The sequence below is a fragment of the Cyprinus carpio genome, chromosome A3, assembly GCF_018340385.1.
Source record: "Cyprinus carpio isolate SPL01 chromosome A3, ASM1834038v1, whole genome shotgun sequence".
Classification (NCBI taxonomy): domain Eukaryota; kingdom Metazoa; phylum Chordata; class Actinopteri; order Cypriniformes; family Cyprinidae; genus Cyprinus; species Cyprinus carpio.
In genome coordinates this window covers 17304728-17319483 of record NC_056574.1, presented here as the reverse complement: position 1 = coordinate 17319483, position 14756 = coordinate 17304728, and the positions used below count along the sequence as shown (strand labels likewise).

General features: G+C 34.4%; 1 protein-coding gene across 3 annotated transcripts in view; it reads left to right on the top strand.

Annotated features, from left to right (window-relative positions):
• The first annotated feature begins 2386 nt into the window (after positions 1-2386).
• LOC109113758 (caspase recruitment domain-containing protein 11-like) overlaps positions 2387-14756 on the top strand; it is a 32589-nt gene continuing 20219 nt past the window's right edge. Inside the window, exons 1-2 of one of the 3 annotated variants that reach the window (XM_042721131.1) lie at positions 2387-2486; positions 4759-4796. The gene's annotated coding sequence lies outside the window, so the exon portion shown is untranslated. Of the gene's footprint in view, positions 2487-4758; positions 4797-14756 lie in introns of those variants that run through there. The other 2 variants (XM_042721135.1, XM_019126576.2) reach the window with 2 other exon arrangements.

The window sequence follows — 14756 nt, the reverse complement described above, 5'->3', positions numbered from 1 at the left end:
GACAAGAACTTATAAATAACAAAAGCAATAAAAATATACAGGACAGAAAAATGTCCATAGACAGAAATGTGAATGTGCAAGGTTTGATGAGTTGTTTACAGATGTGCAGTACTGAGGTGTGTTATGTTTTGTTCAGTTGTGATATGGCCTGTGGGGAAAACTGTTCTTGTGTCTGGCTGTTTTGGTGCTCAGTGTATCCAGGTTTTCTATGGGAATGATTCTTCAAAGACTATATATATAAACTATATAACTATATATGTGGCCAGTTTAATGCCACAGAAAGGTTTGCAAATGGTAATGAAAACTAAATTATCATAAGTAAGTAATTAAAAGGGGAAGTCGTGGCCTAATGGTTAGAGAGTTTGTCTCCTAACCCCAAGTTTGTGGGTTCGAGTCTCGGGCCAGCAATACCACGACTGAGGTGCCCTTGAGCCCCCGAACCCCCAACTGCTCCCTGGGTGCCGCAGCAAAAATGGCTGCCCACTGCTCCGGGTGTGTGTTCACAGTGTGTGTGTGTGTGTGTGTGTTCACTGCTGTGTGTATGCACTTTAGATGGGTTAAATGCAGATCACGAATTCAGAGTATGGGTCACCATACTTGGCTGTATGTCATGTCAGTAAATTGGCAGATGCTTCTTCTAATTTCAGACAGTAATTTTGTGTGTGTGTGTGTGTGTGAGAGAGAGAGAGAGAGAAAGAGAGAGAGCGTTTTGTACAATATTGTATGTTCAATCTATGTGGAACGCTCATCTCTTGTAACCCGAATGAAACATTGCATTTCACCTGACACAGAGCAGATCAATAGGTACTCATTAGCAACAGAATGCTAAGAGTGCTGCTCAGCAAACAAGTGCGGTCTTCGATGAAAGTTTCCACTCAACGATGACAGCATGAGAGTCAAGAAACTTGGAGAAGCACTCTAATTTTCAAGGAAACGTACTAGTGAATTAGTATTAATATAATATACGTATATATTGCAGCTAACCAGTTGCTTAGTATTTTGCCACTAGAGGGCACAGTCTTTAGCTAATTGACTGGATTTCTTTATTTGGTAGGCTTCCTTACATGACACTGTAAAGCGTCTTAACTGCGAGGTTTGAATTAGATCTTTGATTTGAAGTGTTGTATTATTGTCATGTTTGTTGTACATAACCCTAATATGAACAATTTTCTATGCTTATTAAGTATGATTAACAAAGTCTACACAAAAGGCAACGTGTAAGCTGCATCTCAAGCTATTATTAATTAATTCATTTTTGTGAAGTTTCTCACATGCATACAAGTTTCCTACATCATGACTCTAACATAACGTTATTTTTACTAAGTTAAGAACTACAACATGTTTACACAACAGTTAAAATAAAAAAAATCCATTTTATCTCATGCAAGCCCCGAGTCAAGGTAAATTTGAGTTAAATCAGGTTTATTTTTGTTCTCCTCATTTCAGTTTAGTGTAAAAAAAGAAGAATGAAACAGTCCCTTTGGAAGCATGGTTTGATATTTGTGTAACTGTTGTCATAAACAAATGTTTTGAGGGATGCATTTGCATTCTCTGTACCACAGAGTTCATATGATGGAACTATCTGTCAGACGCCGGAGAGAGGAACAATTCCCATATAAGCCAACAAATGAGCACATAAATAAAGATGTAAATGATGTAAATAAATAAAGACTTCACACAGTATATTCCAAAATCTGTCCGATGGCTGTATCTCAACAATATAACACTCATGGCACTTTGTTCATCTTTCAGGTCATTTTAAAGCTTTTGTGTTAGCTACTACTGATTTAAGATGAACCACGATGGAAGGCTTTCAGAATTGTGTCAATGACTCAGCTAATTGTTAAAATAATTAAGATTTGCATTTGCAGCCTTTTGGGTTTTAGTGCTAGACAACCAGAATATTGAATTGAGCAAACTGGAAAAATACAATTAACTAGAACTGACAGAAATAATATGTTCAGTGGATGGAATCAAATGTAATGAGAAAATGAAAACATAATTTTAAAGTGGGCGGCTCTGATAAAAATGTATATTTGTAATATATGTTCAATATATGTTTATGTATCTCACTTAAAGTTAACCACTTAATGAATATATATATATATATATATATATATATATATATATATATATATGTGTGTGTGTGTGTGTGTGTGTGTGTGTGTGTGTGTGTGTGTGTGTGTGTGTGTGTGTGTGTGTGTGTATATATATATATATATATAAATATATATATATATGTCCCATGGTGAGCTGCACATTTTATCGTCAGAAAAAAACAACAACTGCTATTTGCTTTGTTGTTACATTTCGAACAAATCGAACGTTTAACTGCAGCTGTAAGTTTATATAGCTCCATTAGCTCCGCCCATTTGTCACACCAGTGCTTTGAGTGACATCTATTATGAGGCTGCAGGTGAACTTATCCGGCTCGTCTTGAGACTTGTTGCGACAAAAGCACTGGCGTCTTCAAGTAACTAGAATGGAACGGTTTTCTTAAGTTTTGGGTGTTTGGGGTTTTCGGTTGGGTTGGGTGGGTCTTACTTTAATATTCATGTGTGTTTCTGTTTCGCGTTAAAGCGACTCTGATAATATTAGTACGTTTTCACCGGATCACAAAAACTGTTCAAAAAGGTAGGTTAATTACGTTTCAGCTTCTAACGAAGATAAGCAAATGTTGAATATAATTGTTCGTTTGTGCACAAAAATGTTATTGTTTGCTGTTTTAAATGTTTTTACTCAACGATTCCAGCCACTGATGCCAGAAGCAGCCTATCGTTAGAATACGCTACAAGTAAATGGGCCAGTAGCTGTTAAATATTTTCTCATATTCCTCTGTTTTGCTATTAAAAGTATGTCATTTGAAGTTGTGTAGCATATGGTGGCACAAACTTGCTCACTGTATTGTAAGACTGTAAGGTGAGAAATGAAGAACGATATAAAGACTCTTATGTAGTAACAACTATTTTACTTTTTTTTTTTTCTCCTTAAAAAAGGTGTCACATGGAAGTGCATGACAGCCTACAGTTCATGTGGAGAAGCTGTTTGTTTGGAATTAATATATCTGTTACAAATCAGCAGAGTTTGATACTTCTGCCTGTTATTTTTTTTCCTATAGCTTACAGAAGCTCTTCTAATGGGGAGACTTATATTTTTGTCAAGTTATATATGAGGCCACTATTGCACACATACATGAAGACATGCGTAAACGTTCTCAGAATTAACTTTTGCTTTTTTATCTGATGCAGGGGATGGTGGATGTGTACTTTATCAGTGTAATAGTTAAAAAACTTGTATAGCCTACTATTTGATACAAATGTTGTATTATTTAACCAGTTTTAAAGTTTTACTACATTTTGTTCCTGAAATCCACACTTTTGGAATCAAGATAATCAAAGGTAATCAAAACCAAGCACAACCTAATAAAACATGTTTCATGGATAAAGTGTTTTGTAAAAAAGATCATGTTGGTGGATATTCCACTAATATTAAAAACATGTGGGTCATTCTTGAATGGCTTATTCTGCAGTGGTATAAACAATATGATCCCATTGATTTTGGAAGCATGTTTATTCTCCCAACATTTAGACTGATTTCATTGAGTTTGTTCATGGTGCATAAATTTCTGTTTGCCATTTCTTGTTCATATAGGAATTTACTTTAATAATGTATTTAATAATTTACTTACAACAGAAATCATATAACATTTGCTTATGTTGATCAGTAGGCCTATCCATGAACACATATACAAGTTGTTACATCCTCGTGTAGCTTTCACCTGTTTTTTTTTTTTTTTCAAAACATGACCATGTATTTATATTTATACAGGTGTGTAGTAAATGTCATTTATGTAATGCCTTCACCACATCGGTTAATAAAACTTTTAACACCGAATCAGTTGAAGTCTTTATTCAGCAAAAGCAATCTACTTTTATCTTTGAAATGAAAATATACAAATTACTGTATGTTTTGATATAGCCACTTTCTATTAAACTACAAAACATTTTAATTGTTATAAGTTTGTAGAAATAAGCAAAAAAATTGTTAAAGCACTGCAAGGTTGTGGATTTCAAAACTTGACCAATACACATTTGAGTCAAAATGATTTTCAAGTGCACCACAATGTGTATATGATTAAAAACAATAATAAATTGTATAAAGACATTTGTACATTTTTGTTTAACTATATAGTGCATATATAGTGCATTTTATCTACTAAATGTATATTTTTTTTAGACAAATAAATAAATAAATACAGAGATTAAGAATGTTTATATTCCAGTTCATGTGTGCATTAAAAAAAAATCATCTTTTGCTTTGTAATTAAAAACATTTTTTTGAATGATTGAGCAAACGATTAGGAATGACACAGAATAATCATCATACATTTTATTATGGCACCAACAGATACATTTTGGAACAGTTATTAAACGACACATTTTAAGGACTTTTAATATTATAAAAAATGCTTAATTGTTGTAGGCTCATTTGGAGCATAGCCTACCTCAGGTAAATCATTACGACAATCACAATCTTTAAATTATTTTGCATATTAACAATAGTAATAAAAAACAACAATACACTAAGCATAATGTCATTCTACGCTAAAACATACCTTTTTGAAAATCGTTTTATGTTTCAGTGACAACGTACTAATATTTTTCAGAGACGCTTTAACGCGAAACAGGAAACTCATGAATATTCATGTAAGCTCCGCCCAGCGTCACCGAAAATCTCAGACACCGAATATTTCAGAACAACGGTCGAATTAGAACCCTGGAAGTGATCTTCAACAGGTAAACCACTTCACTGACTATTTAAGGAGGAAGAAGATGTATGTAACGAACTATTTAGCAAGTAAACACTGCAGAGCCGAACTTCTCTACGAAACTCGGCGACCGATAGACCGTCATACGTCGGAAACTAAATCGTATCAGGGATGTTATTATACGTATGATGCTCCCGAAATAACTTAAAGTCGTTTTGTTTTTGAACTTGGGGAACAGTATGTGTACGCTACTTGACTTTTAATCAGTGCAGAAGTAGGTTAGTAAAGTTCTTTATAATGCGTAGCCTCCTCGCGCGCATAAATGAAGTATGTTAAACTGATGCAAACGACTGATGAATTAGTGTGATTAGATTATCTTTTTGGCAGAAAGACAAAAACTGTATTTTGACTCATCTTACTCTTAAAATTCGTTGTTCTCTCCTTTTATTAGTCACCCATCCTCCCCAATAACCAACTAATAGGATGTAATGAGTCTAATCTTGCAGCTTCAACATGGGCTATAAACTAAATGTCTGATGCCACAGCAAAATGACTGATAGAAACTAACAAGTGTGCATGCTGTGTGCATTCACTGAAACGTCTGGCAGTGAAAGGGTCTTGCACTACCACATAAATCTGACACTATTAATCTAATGACAATGTGTTTTGTAGTGAATTATTCAGATATTTATTTAGTGTACACGAATGTCACTGTACTGTCTTAAAATCAACTTGTTGCATTTACAGAGATTTTTGCACTGTTCATGGGATTTGGTGCATTCTTTCATCAGATCTTTTTTTTTTTTTGTGCATTATTGAACACAAACTTCTCCATTTCACAATCACTAATGCAACTGATGTAAATGTAGTTGTAGGAATTGCTGTTTTCCTAATGAGGCACACCCTCTCTGTCCCTTTCCGTCCTGCTTGTGAGATGTGTATAGTGTGAAGATGTCATGTGACCGTTAAATGGGATAGACAAGGTTCCACTATGTATGTTCAGCAGCTATTCTGACCTCATATTTGCCTAACAAATTGAACCACATGTCATGGCATGCTTACTTTGATAATACCTTGGACTTTAGGTGAGTCCTCATAAATTTGGAAAGCTGCTCCTTTGATGACAGCTTGCTCTACAGGAAAAAAAGTTGTTTTAGGATGCCTCAGTAAGCTTGGTGTGTCCGCCCTGCCTTGTTCCTTACAAGTTGCATGATGTTCTGCAAAAAAATCCATTGTAAACATCTCATCCACTCCCAGTTGATTAAGCAGTGGCTAAAGAATAAAGTGTGATATTTGCATGGTTGCATATCAGCAAACAGTAGTGCCTTAACAATGTAATCACTATTTTGGATTTGACACATTATTGAGTGAATGCATTTGTAAATGAGAAATTATGTGAGAATGAGTAATACTTTATAGTGATTTATAATTTATGTCATATTTATTTCATAATGTGTTAATTGTGGACATGATGCCATATCATGAATATGCATAATGATATGATATACTTGGGTTAATTAATCACACAATTGAAAGTGTGATAATTGGTTTGGGACAAGAAAAAACATAGAGAGAAAAAATGCACGTATCATTGGTTACTACAAATTATTTTAATTAATAGAAACTAGTTGGCAGCACACCAGCATATATTCCGTAATAGTTTAGGTTCTTTTTCTTTTTAATTTTATAAATAAAATGCATTTGTCTGAAGGTCATAATCATAATCATGCCTTATATTACAGTTTCTGGTACAGTCTGTGAAAACAAATCAAAGATCAGAGTTTAGTGTTGTTTAATCTATAACATTAAGAAACACTCCAAAACTTGAAACAAAAATAGTAAATGTGTTCTTTCTAAAGTAAAAGGTTTATTTTGCATTTTTACATGCAATATTTCCAGAAACATTAGTTTTTTTTATTTATTTTGATAACAGGCATACTTGTTCATATTGAGAAATCATTTCCAATACATTGACTGAAGTATTTGATTCACACCAAAGTATTTTATATTGCAAGTAATATGCTCTCTGTTACAAACCCTTTTAAGTGTAGGGAAAAGTGAAAGGAGAAAAGAACGAAACCCTGCCAAATCAAAAAAAGAAACAAAATGATTAAAAAAAATTACTCTTACTACCAACAAAAAATACAAAGAGGTGGCACGTGTCACTAAACTAGTATTTTATACACAATCGAAAACTCAGTGTGGCACATGTATATCACGTGATATTTTACCTCTTCTTTTTCTCTTTCCCTGTTTAGTAACATAGGCTTGACAACCAGGTAACAAAAACTGTGAAAACCTTGAAGAGAAAGAAGATCGAATGGGCCATTATTCACTAAGTTATCAAAGAACACAGACTTTACCATGAACTGTATCCAAACATCAAGATAGTACAGGGCAAACTAGCACACGAGTACTATCACAACAGGACAATAGAATGTCTGCGCTAGCGTACAAGAACACTCCTGCTTCCCGTACAGGTGCACTCTTTATAATTAAATAGCGGGCCCTCACTGGTGAAGCTTCGCGTGGACTTCACTAAGTGTCTCAATGACTGACAGAAAATTAGACCACTCGGGTACCCGCGTCGCCTTGCTGAAAACGAAAGTAAAGACAGAGAAAAAGAAGGGGAGGAAAAAAAAAAACACCGTACCCAAAACAAATCGTAATTATAACATGGGATGTAACACTCTCCATTCCAAAATGGCTAGTAATGAAAGAGTTCATTTCTGACATCGCAGTATGTCACTTTAAAAATGAAAAACTACAGGAATCCTTAAACGGCCACACTGGAGAAGTGTTGTAAAGTTATTCTAGAGCCAGTTCATAAAAAGAAAACAATGGAGAAAACAATTGAATACACTATATTCATACCTATTAAACACACACACACAAAACACTTATTTATTTTTAAAATACTTTTATTTATTAATTCCAAGTGTTGCTGGTTTTGTGTTCCCTGGGAACTTTTTGAAGAAAATTTAGGCCATTATGTTTTTAAATTCTTTTCTTTTTTTTTCTTTTTTTGATAAATGGCAGTTCTTTGAGGAACTTACAAAATGAAAGCTTTAAGTTCATCACAAGAACAACACAGTCTGTCAATAACCTTTATCTTAAGAGGCAGGCTTCAGATGTATTCAAATGTATACTGTCTATAATATGGTGTATATACCTAATCTACTACATAATCATGCCTTTTAATAACAAACAGAAATAAATCAATGTTTTACAATATAAAGTCTAATCTGACCCCAAGACCAAACTGTGGCATAATTATAACAATGCTTTTAATGTAGCGCTGAAAATTTTTTAAAATGTTATCATACCATATACATTATGAATGTGGGGCTCTGAAAAGGTGCTGTTTTATGAAGAAATGACAACGTAAAATTACAGACAACGTTCTGTTGTATTTAGGACATGTTTTTTTTTTTTTTCTGGTTGAACAAGGAGTGTTTCACTACAAAGGTGTTCAAACTATTTACAACTCTTAAAATATAGGGTCATAGTATGTTTTGTAGTCGTTTCCTGGACAAAATATGTAACCTTTAACACAAATGTACCTTGAATAGACTTTTATTAAAAAATTTTAATGTCATAAAACAAGTTGAAACATTAAAACTTAAATGCTCATAAACTTCAGCTCATTTTTATTAGGGATGCACCAATATCATTTTTTTCCGAACCGATCTAATCCGATACTAAACATTCTGAGTATTGGCCGATACCGATACCAGTCCGATACTTGCACAGGTTTTTTTTTTTTAAATCAATGTAGAATTTCTATACTTCTGTATGTTTACCTGATCATCACTTTGTGTGTTAAACACAATCAACTGAATACAGACAAGTTCATTATAAAGAAAAATAACAAATGAAAAAATATATAATCATCTATGACAAAAATACTATTATAAACTAGGTTAGTGGATAATTCAGCAGCAAAATGTACTGTAGAAAAATTATGAGTGCACAATAATTTTACAAAATCTAAACATTTAGTGAAAACGCTTTGTTTTAGTGGGGAACAAATAAAAGTGAATAAGTGTAGGAGTAAATCTGGTAAAATGTTACACATTGCTCTTTGTATTGTTGTAAAATACATTCATGAAAAACAAGTAAATATATTGATATAAATATATGCTATAATATTAAAAGACATTGATTTTAAATGTATTGCACAGTAATGAGGCAGCAAGACATGATAGATAGAACAGAACATGAAAGCTATTAACAAGTTTTCATTGCGCAAAAGTATTATAACTTTAAAGGCTCCTATACGGAGCGGCACAATGTGCTTATGCACATCCCGTGCACAGAATGATGCACTTGAAGCAACATGGAGTCACAGTGCACAGTGCTCCACATAGAAAAGTTCAAAGCACAAAGGAAAGAGATATTGAGGCGTAGTGTTTTATATCTGTGAGATAGTCTTTTCTTTGAACAGTTTGAAATTTCAGTTACTGTGCACATGAAGAACAATTCATAGTGCTCTCTACTCCAGTGTTGTGATCGAACAGACACCCGGTAGAAAGTAACGTGATTTAGAAACAGCACTTAACTCCAGCAAGATTAAGTCCTTTTATGCAAAACCATTGATCTTTATCTATACATCAAGTATAATAATAGGAACATTTAATCATCTTGGAGAGAGTTTTCTTGTCTTGACTGTCGTAACCGTACGCGACACGATACGATGGAGGATGACTGACAGCCGCAGAGGAAAGAAGTGTTTACGTGAACTTAAATATTCATCTGTACCTCACAATAAACTATTGAACAGCTTCAGAAGACTTGGAATATAGTGCATGGGAACATTATTATGCTTTATAATGTTTTTGTGCCTTTCATGGAGCTTAACAATAACACAGAATAGTATACGCACAATATCGGATTTGGATCGGTCTCGTCAGATCGATACCCAATCTGGCAGAAAAGGGCAGTATTGGAGCCAATACTGAGTATCGGATCAGTGCATCCCTAATTTTTATTCACGCACAAACAGAGATAAACATTCGGAACAATTGTTTCGATCAGAAACCTAAATAGAAATGTGCAAGCACAGATTTTAATAGTCCATATATACACATGAAAGGCATGCCATATCAACTACATGCTACACCTGACTGGGGGAGAGTTAAAAGCTCCCGTTTCTGGATTGTGAATGTAATCAGATTGGCTCTTAGGTTCATGTGCAAAGCATCGTACCTCACAAAGGTTGAATTGTTAGTGTTTGCTAGATCTTGGATCTGAGTCCAAGCAGTTGCATTACAGCTGGAATGTGCAGACTCACTCTTCAACCCAAAATAATGGATTTCTTATGGTCCATTTGAAACAAATACATATTTGTGTCATCGATCTGGGCGAGTAGCATTTTTCAAAAATCTCGGTTCCATTTGGATATTCTGTCATCAAGTTTAATTTGAAATGTGGTTAGTGGTCTAAGGCTGCTGTTTGGCCAGCTGTCAATGGCACACTGTCAATAAGAATTCAGGAAGCATGCTTTGATGACTATCTTATTCATTCCTTTGTTTATTGGCTTATATATTTATTAAATAAACTGTCATTTTTTTGATGATGAAAGGAGTTGGAATAGTCTTATTTGTCTCCTCACTTGCAGATAGGGGAGTTTTTGGGAAACATCGTTTGGAAACAGTCAGTGTCTGTTTGACATTAGTTGCATGACACAGCTCACGGAAGGAAGTACTGTAAATCACATTTTAGAATAATAGTATTAACTTTTAGTATTAAATAGTATTAAATTAACTTTTTATGGGAATTAAATGTAAATATTTTTTTTTTTACTTGTATATTAGTTTACACTACTGTTCAAAAGTTTGGAGTTGGTAAGATTTTGTAATGTTTTTAAAAGGTATCCTCTCCAAGACTGCATTTATTTGATGTAAAAAAAAACCATTCAGTTGCCGTTCATTTGTTTTGCAAAATATTTTTAGAGAAACCGTAATATATTTCTTTTTCAGAATTATTTGAATGAATGAATGAAAGATTTTTTTTGTTTTTTTGTGTTTAACGTTATCATTGTCTTTACTATTGCTTTTATCATTTGAATGCCTCCTTCCTAAATAAAAGTATTAATTTCTTGAAGTATAGTGAGTATAGCCAAATTTTATATTTGACTATAAAATTAATGTAAAATAATGTTTTTAAGATCATGAGAAACAAATTGTTAAGACCTTTGTTTAGTGATCTAGTTCTCCAGGTTTAAAGGCATAGCCAAAATTGTAAAAAAAAAAACTTTGTTCAGATTAAAATGCTAATGTTGTTTCAAATCTCTATAACTTTCCTCTGTTAAACACAAAACACCACAAATTGCAAAATGTCCAAAACGTGTGGCTAAAAAGCACCACAGAACTCCATACAATGTACTGTATGCAGTATATTCCTAGTCTTCTGAAGCTGCAGAACATCTTGCTGAACATCTTATCCTCCTCCTCCATGGTTCTCAGATCCCAGCCTTGATCCTATACAGTTAAAATCACACCAATGATGTCAAACTTGGTGTGCAATCCTGACACTGCATTTGAACTGAGTGAGATTTAAGAGCTTCAGCAGAGAGGAAGATTTTCTGAATGAATTTTAGGCCTGTTTTGCATAGAAAGCTTTTCATGCCTCCAGAGGGCTTGGGATATTGCCCATGAGTTCCATAGTCCACTTTTATGGTGCATTGTTTGTTTAGTCATTTTTGGAGCTTCACAGTACCCGCCCCTTCCCTCTTTGGTGTTCCGACAGAAAGAAAGTCATGCAGGTTTGAAACCACATGAGGGTGTTTTAAATGATTTTCATTTTAGTTGAACTGTTCCTTTAAGGAAGTAGCGCTTTGTTATGTTTATGCAATTAGACATGACGTATATCGTTTTTTATCTGACTAAAGTGCTATATTTAGTTTTCTCATCAGCACAGTCTTAGTTAGGTCAGAATACCCTTGACCCTAATGTTTAGAGACAATTTCAGTCATTGTAAGCAAGGCCACACATCAGACCTGCTGTTTCACTTTCACACAAAACAGCCTGGTGCAGTTCCTCTGAACTGGAGCAGGGCTGCAGCCCATTGGCTGATGAGGTGCTGTTGGTTTGTGGTTTTTTTCTAAAATCGGATGGACCCACAGAAGCACGTGGTAAGGGCTTCCGCTAGCTCAGTTTTGCGCTGCTCTTCAACATGAGTGAAAATCAGTCAAGCAGGGTCCCACAGGGATAGACAGCAGCGTGGTGCAGAGCTAAACAACCTGTAGATGTAACATGCAATTTTACTCTTCTTGGATGCTCAGTGAACTTGAAAAAATTTAAATATTCTTCTGTTAAACAAGCACAAAATTGTAGGTCCTTGACTTTCTTCGACCAGGCAGCAAAAATAAGTCTTTTTTTCTGACTCAATCCTATTTAGTATTTTCTTTTATTTTGAAAGAAATTGTTTTATTAAAGGATGCATTAAATTAATCAAAAGTTACAGTAAAGATATTTATAATGTTACAATAGATTTCTATAAGATTTCATACAAAAACATTTTTTTAAACTTTCTTTTCTTTAAAGATCCTGAAAATAAAATGTATCACAGTTTCCACAAAAATATCAAGCAGCTAAGCTGTTTTCAACATTATTATTAATAAGAAATGTTTCTTGAGTAGCAAATCAGCAAATTAGCATGATTTCTGAAGGATCATGTGACACTGACTCGAGTAATGACTGTTACATTTTAAAAATACATTCAAATTGAAAACCGTTTTTTTACGTTTTGATCAAATAAATGCAACTTAGATGAGTATTAAAAAAAATCTAACCAAATGTGGTTTGAAATCCACTTCAAATCAGAATTTTATTCACTGTGTCTCAGTCTCAGTGGTCAGATCAGATTCCTGGTAGTTTTTTATTGTTCGAGACATGACGCAAATGTAACATAATACAAAGTGCATTATATATTGAAGAATTGTATCCAAATTCATTTCACTCACTTCTCCCATTTTGGAAAATTCATAGTGAATGAGCCCCAAAAAAATAAATAAATGAAATACCATGAAAATAAATAAATAATTACCAGTTGTCCATCTCTCTTTCCACACTAACAGTGACTTTCAGATGTTGTATGAGAAAGTCTATAGGCACCACACTGATGTAGATGCAATATATGTATATTGACTTCCTCTGGTTAGTGGAAGTTGATCTTCTGATAATGAATTTACAATATGAATTTAAATATACTTCAAAATGAGTATCACTTCTGCTGTGGAACTTTAAATGTGTTCCCAACATTTCTCCTTTTTTATGAGGCTGGGTTGAACACCTGCTAATGTAAAGGGGAAGTGAAGAGTGCTCTCTTACTCACTAACTCCAAATTAAGTCAAGAGGAAATCTGGTCAAGGTATAAGACGGGGTTGGGGGTGGACTGCGTGTTTGTGTGTCTGTCATGGTGAACCGCTGTACGTGATGCTTAATTTCGGCTGAGTCACATCCGGATACGAACACCAAGTGATACAGTAAATCGCTGTTAATCATTGTGCTAAAATGTGAAGGGAGAAACCCATAGTTTCCTAAACAAGAGCGATTTTGATCTCGTAAAAGGGGGCGTTTTCCTCGTGGGTGAATGCTTTCACCCTCATTTGCGTTCAAAACTTGACTCTCACACTCACTCCCATACGTTTCTCTGATTTCCAAAAATGAAAAGCTGTCTTTGCTTTTTTTTTTGAACAACAGTGGATGCAGATGGCTAATATTAGATGTGTGACTCCTGCTGTGGCACATCCGACATCAGACTGCACACTGCACTTAAAAATGGCAAATGCTGGCTAAAGTCTGCAGTTCTTCCTTTCGTTAAGCAGAAACCCACTGAGGTCTGATCAAATGTCTGCTGTCTGGCAAAGATGGGGAAGTGAGGCCATTACGATCGCATTTGCACTCGCATAGCAGTTGTTCTAGAGCCCGAGGGGCAAAAGTGAAAGGGCAGATACAAGAATGGAGCTTGGGATGACACACAGAAATATGCAAAAGCGTGTGTGGGCATATCAGTAGTAACTGTTTGATTTCATTTGAAAAGGATTATGGAGCGCTGGTGAACAATGCTGGTGTTATGCAGCCTCAGAGGGCCGACTACACCTTAAACATGTGTTCACCACAAAAATTTGTCATGCAGAGCCCTTTGTTAATAGGTTGGGTTACACTTTATTTTGATAGTCCACTTTAGACATTCTACTAACTGTAAGTAACTTTGCAACCGCATGCCAACTAACTCTAATAAGAGCATTTGTAGACTGTTAGGTAGGTTAGGGTTAGTAGAATAAGTTGCTGTACTTGCAAAGTCACTTAGTCAGTAGAATGTCTGTTGAGCGACCATCAAAATAAAGTGTTAGTAGATATTAAGCAGACAGTCTACTATTACTTTAATGAATACTAGTTGACATGTAGTTGTTTCTAAGTAGTTGAATGTCTAAAGTGGACTATGAAAATAGGTTGCTGCACATTAATTTACATTTATGTCTCACAGAAAATCAGGGAAAATATGAGAGGTCTTGAACATGCTGGAACTTTTTTTTTTTGTCAGGAGTAAATTGGCTCAAAGGTCAGAAAAAGACACAAAAACACATTGTATTGTCTCTTCAAACTAGATGAGACATCAGAGTGTTCTCCAGTTTCATTGTGATTTAGTTTCTTCCAGAGAATAGAGCTGTCATATGGTGACTGAGTGAATAATGCTTTTTCGCCATCACATAATGAATCGGGACATGTGTACACTTGTAAAAATCTTAAAAGTTTCAGTTTACAAGGTTCAGATTTTTCTTTGTAAATGAATTCAGCAAAGATGCATTAAATTGATCAAAAGTGGCAATAGTTTTCTATTTGAAATAAATGCTTTTCTTTTTAACTGTATTAATCAAAGAATCCTGAAAAAATGACTGTTTACACATAAATATTAAGCAGCACTGTTTTCAACATTGATAATAATAAGAAATGTTTCTGAAGCATCATTTGACACTGAATAC